At 40.1% G+C, this 6041-nt stretch overlaps 1 protein-coding gene across 1 annotated transcript in view; it reads left to right on the forward strand.

Moving 5' to 3' along the window:
* Positions 1-6041, forward strand: part of LOC104280057 (collagen alpha-1(IX) chain-like) — a gene marked incomplete at its 5' end in the record, with an annotated part of 47334 nt that overhangs the window by 30227 nt on the left and 11066 nt on the right. Inside the window, 4 exons of the mRNA XM_009877591.1 lie at positions 743-796; positions 1550-1621; positions 5687-5722; positions 5833-5877. The remainder of the gene's footprint in view (positions 1-742; positions 797-1549; positions 1622-5686; positions 5723-5832; positions 5878-6041) is intronic.

Here is a 6041-nt window from a genome sequence, read left to right on the forward strand (position 1 = left end):
CCATCGGGTCCATGTCCTTCTTATGCTGGGGGCCCCAGAACTGAACACAGCACTGCAGATGGGGTCTCAGCAGAGCAGAGGGACAGAATCACCTCCCTTGACCTGCTGGCCATGTTTATCTTGATGCAGCCCAGGATACGATTGACTTTCTCTCCACTAGCACCCCCAAGTCCTCTATACTTAGTACTATTATGAATGGAGATTTTTGAAGGTTGCCCTTCCCTATAACATCTAGATTTTTTTTTTTTTTTTAACCTGAATGAGTTTGTTAAGCGTGACTTCTGCACCTTTCACATTTGTCCATTCTTCATGTGGAATCACGGGTTTCTAAGTGTGTGGTCATGTGGGAGTTCAGTTGATGAAACCAAGCAAAAGCTGAAAGCTATGCAAAGCGCATCAGAGTTGTCTCAGTGAAGTAAATGTGTTCATGACAGGTAACGCTCAGGTGCGATCCCATGAAGTGGACTTGATTGTGCATAATCACTCAGCAGAATGAATTAGTTGAAGCATTTAATGCCAACTAAGTATTGGATGCCATTGTTAACTAAAAATGTTTATGTTTCTCAGGAAGTTTCATGGTTTTTAACGCACGTGATATATTTTACACTAATAAACAGCCGTCTTAATTAAAGCCAACTGCTAAGTAGTGTAATTCACTAAAAATTAAAAAAAAAATCATAATTTATTTCCTGTTCACAGGAAAAAATTCAGGAAGTAACCATGTCCTTCTATTTCCCATAAGGGTAGCAGAGGGGAGCCAGGTCCTGCGGGCCCTCCAGGTTTACCAGGGAAATGGGTAAGCAGTTTATTTCCATATTCAGTGCTCATGTTTGCTTTCAAGGAGCTGTGGTATCATTTGGAACAACGCTTATCCATTTATGCATTCATGGAATGGAAGATGTTGAAATGAGTGATTATTGAGCTTCTTTTTCTGTCCTCATGTGACTGTGCTAATATTAGAAAATGCTGTTTTAAAGTATATGGAGTTATGTGGGACTTTTTCTTTAAAAAAAAAGGATGTTTTAGCGTGAGAAGTTGGGTTGCACACTCCTGTGTGGGCTCCGTGTACTTGGGGAACAGGAGCAGTGAAAGACTGGCTTTCTGCTAACAGTTACGTGAAGCTAATGAATGGAGCAGGTTATGAATGCCACCTTTTACCAAGGCTCCAGCAGTATTTACACAGCAACAGTCAGCAGCATAGCTGGGGAGCTTCTGGCTGAAAGAGCCTGCTGTTACAGAGGAATGTGCAAATCAGAGTGCAAAATCTTAGGAAGCATTTTTAAGAGAACCAGACTGTAGTCCAGGGACTTGGAGGTTGCAGAGCCCTGTAAGCCATTTCTGTTGTGTTTATCTGAATAAAAATCATAATAGGACACTATTTAAAATCTGTATTTTGGATCAGCTTTATTTCCATCAGGTAATTCTCCTTCATCAAGTTACAACTGTTCTGGGAATAAGATTCTGCCCTGTCTGCTTGTCAGGGTATGACCCTTAGTTGTTCATTCTAAACCAGCTTGGGTAAGTTTACATCTCTGATTTATTTTCACAGGGTCCCCAGGGTGATATTGGACTTCCTGGACTGCCAGGTCCTCCAGGCCTACCTGGTGGTAAGGGTGACCGGGTAAGAAATGCATTCATACATACACACTGCAGATACAATAATTTGAGCATTGTTTTCAGTCTTTGCGTGAATTAATGTCTGATTTCTTGGTTTATATGTAGATCTGTTAGCTACATGAAAGCAGTTCTCCAGGTAGCCATTAACTACTTGTAGCTCATAAAATATCCAGGAAAAATCTTGACAGTGTTACTTAAGGGACTGAAATAAGATTCCTGCCTTAAATATTTCATTTTTTTTTTGGAACTTGAATCATTTAAAACCCAAAATCATATTGCAAATCGTTGACTCAGCCAGATCTGAAATTTTAAGTCAGGGTCTCTGGTCACTAAAGAGCTTTGGAACTTCAAGCCTAGTCTACAGTAGATACAATGCCTATTCCATATTTCTTAGGACCTACTATGGAAATGCATAGGCTGATACAGCTATTGAGACGCTTATGCATACATGGACAATTGCAGGATATAAGTATCTCTTCTAGTATTTTGTTAGGAGGGAAGAGGTGGGCCCTGGAGATCTCACATGCCTGCAGAAGATTCTTATTCTTTGCTGAATAAATGTCAGTGAAGACAGTATATAAAACAAAAAAAATGTTGCTTATCTTCTCTTGCCTATGGGAGGCTACTGAGGATGGAATTCACTCACCAAACTTCGGATATCTTTGTTACAGAAATAATCAGTTTTACACTGTGTTTTTTCCTTCTTACTTGAGGTAGCTACTTCTGTAGTGCACTCAGTGAAGTGCCTTTTACATTCCACTGAGAATCAAGGAAGTAGAGAACTGTTAGTCAAACATAGGTATCACTGCTATCTTCAGCTGAACAGAGGAATCCTGCCCCTGGGATGCTCCCAGTATACATTGTAGGGTGGTTTCTAAGTCTTTGTTGTTGTTCTTCAGGTATTTTTTCACGTGTTGGGGGTTGTTTTTTTTTTAATGCTGATATCAGGAACATATGTTTCTAGTCAAATGTAAGTATTGACATAAACAGTCTCTTTTTATTAGTTTGGTGATGATTCATACCTTAGAGTTGTCCAGAGGATGATTGACAGCAATTCTGGAAGGAAAATAAATCATTACAGTGCTGACAGTCCCCCTCCAAAGATGCCTGATTTTCCTCATTTACTGGCATAAAGGGCCTGGACCTCCAGAATAAGAGCAGAATGTAAATGCTGTAACCAGACCCAGTGAACTTCAGGATACAGCTGGAGGTTTCTGTTTGTCTAAGTGGCAGATGACAGCATCTTACGCCTGGAGCTATTTTTAAATCCTAGGGTCGGTTTAACACGCTTTGCAAATAAAGCCCAAGAAGCTATGCTAGCAGTTATATCATTCCATGGTTGCTTTTTAGCTTTCCTGTTTGGAGACAACTGTCCACTTGTATCCTTGATTCATTTTTTGTCTCCTTCAGTGGCAGAGAGGCAGGAGTGAATTTTCTAGTGCAGCCTTAACAAGCCTGCACCTTTGCCAGTAGCCCTGATCTGATCTGCAGTGGCTATTCCAAGTCACAAGCCCAGTGAGCATTGTGCCACCCTGCCATTGCGCTACTCTGTTCAACTTGCATCTGTCATATACAGAGCCAAATGTTGTCAAGGTTTGGGAATAGCTATCTCTGTAGTCTGTTAGCCCTAGTCTTTGGGTCAACCACTGCTATCACGAAGTTCCAAACTGAAGTGACCTGGTTTTATTGAATTACGATGTTGTAAAAGTGAGGCTTACCGTAATTTGATGACAGGGTTCACTCCGTTACTTACTGCAGGGCATATAATAAGGATTCAGAGCTACCAACACAAAACTGAAGTTATGAATACAAGATATTGGTGCACTCTAACTCAAGGCTATGCATCTTGTCTGTCACTTACCAAACATTGGTTGGTAATGGATGTCAGCCTTGTCTCCCGGTCAAGGGGAGATCACCACCATGCAGCCAGCTGCTTAGCGGGGAGGGCTCAAAGAAGGCTCACTAGGCTGTCATATTTATGGAATAAAGTGATTGGCTCGTGGTCAAATTATGTGCAGCGAAAAAGGCACACAAATCCCTGTACCCACAATTTGCTTTGTTGCTTAACAAGTGAGTCTTGGAAGAACTACCTGCTATTCACATGGCAGCCACGCAGCTGGCGTTCCAGTTTCCCAGCCTGTATGGGTAAGTGTTCACTGTGACAACCTGTTCCCCCCTGGGTTGTCAGAGAACAGGTTCAAAGTAGAGAAATTCTTGGCCTGGTTATGGCCTAGGCCTTGACCTCCCTTCAGAGCCTGAACCAGACCTCCACTGGTTAGGTCACACACCTGACATATTTTAGCAGAGGTGGCAATACAAAGTGATTTCAACAGTGGATCATGCCTTAGTGAATCTTACAGAGCACTTGTGCAGATATCTTAAGGGTAACGGCCAAACCCCAGCGTTCACCACTTACTTATTTTGAATTGTTTTCAGACATTCTGGTTCTGTCTATTTTAGTAAATTTAACAGCACCAGACGAAAACACAGACCTTGGCACTGGAACACCATCCTCTATCCTGTTAAACACTTGGTGTAGCCTCTGGTACAGTTTTGGTTAATGCTGACTGGCAGTTTCACAAACACTTCCTGGACATGGTGTGATAGGGTTTTTTACAAATAGAGAAGGAGTATGTAAAAAAAAACCAGTGGATATTTTCATATTTTGACATCTTATCCTGTTGTCTATTGAAATTTTGGAAGTCAGTGTAGAATAGATTCAGATAGTTTTGGCTGTGATTTTTGTATTTGCTAGTACAAATATTACAGGCCAAGTTTCACAAAAGCAGAAGCTTCAAGTGTCTCAACCTTATCTGCTGGCAGTTTTGTTGCTCTAAAGAAGAGTAAGTGGAGAAAAAGAACCCCCAAAATGATGTTAGATTGGAAATCAATGGTGTTTTTTTTTTTGTGGAGGCAATTGGAAAACCCTGATAAGGCATGATTTTGAGAACATTTCAGACAAAATAGTTTCAGTGTTGTTCGACAAAGTCAGAATATTAAATAGGTCTGTGATTTCCACTGTTTAGCTTTGTAGATAATTTAGTATTGGCTCTTCGTCCTCAGGAACATGAAAACAAACCTGAATTCATTGAATTGTAGATGCTACACTGGTTTGTGTGCCTATATTTTATGTGAATTAAGTGGATCTCTGAAACGGGAGACAAAATGCTGTATTGCCATCTGCTTTAGAAAACATTTTTTTGTACATAGTTATAGTTCTTTTGGACTGTATAGGTTTGAATGTGCACAGACTACAAAGAACATTTAGGGATGTCATGCTCGGTTTTCTTATAGAACAGAAATACTAAGATTTTCTTAAATAACACACTGTTCTACAAATTCAATACTTTTACTGTAGGAACAAATTACATGTATTTGAAATTAATCAGGTCACTAATTTATTCCTCTTCGTTTCCTGCCTGTCCATGCAGGTGTGTTTTGTTCCAGGAGTCTAAGATGAAACACAATGATGTTGTGGTTTTTTTTTTTTCTTTTTAAAAAGCAATATCAACTTGAAGATGCAAGCCATTCAGCTTTGACTATAACGATCAAAATTCTAGAGACAGTTCTGCTAAAAAAACATTGGGAATTAAACAGCAAGCAAGGGAAGATTGTGGCTGAACTTGTGGATGTCTCAGTGTGCTTATCCCCGCCCCTGTTAGCAGGGCTGGTATGGCCTACAGCAATACAGAATACTTAATAGGGCTGGAAAGAGTGATACACCCTCTGGATTTTTTTTTTCCTTATAACATCTAACCAATTTGCAGAGCAGAGTTGTAGCTCCTTCAAGAACATCTGCCATGTAAAGGGATGATCTGCTGTTTGACAGTCAGAATATGTGTCATCCAGTGCAGCAGTGGATTATATGTTCCATGCTATCACTTGCCTTCAGTCTGTCACCTTAATTATATAGCAAGATTTAACTGCTTTCATTGTCATTCTTAAAAATTTGCAGCTTCAAATGGCTTTTCCGTTGCTGTTAGATGGTAGGGAGAATTGAAGATAATGCTTCTGATCCTACGGTTTCAAATTCTCAAATGTTTTCTCTTTTAAATCTTCAACCTTTTAGGGTTCAGTGGGTGAACCAGGACCTAAGGGTGAACAGGTAGGTTATGTTACAGATCATGGTACTTTCAAGTGACCCTACAAAACATTGCAGTACATTATGTTGACTAAATCTGAAGACTTGACAACATGTCTTTTTTTTTGATACAGGGTGTCCCTGGAGCAGAAGGAGATGGAGGAGAAAAGGGTGACTTAGTAAGACGTCGTTTTCTCTTGATCTAATATTTTGTTGTTGTACATTAAAACTTTAAAGTATTATCAGAATGCTTCAAGCATATGGTTTGATCATTGAAAGTCCCATTTCAGTTTTATGCTAACTGGGCACTGCAGAGCACAGCAGTTCTTTTGGTGTGGGCACA

This window comes from Apaloderma vittatum, unplaced genomic scaffold (assembly GCF_000703405.1).
Source record: "Apaloderma vittatum isolate BGI_N311 unplaced genomic scaffold, ASM70340v1 scaffold6741, whole genome shotgun sequence".
Lineage (NCBI taxonomy): Eukaryota > Metazoa > Chordata > Aves > Trogoniformes > Trogonidae > Apaloderma > Apaloderma vittatum.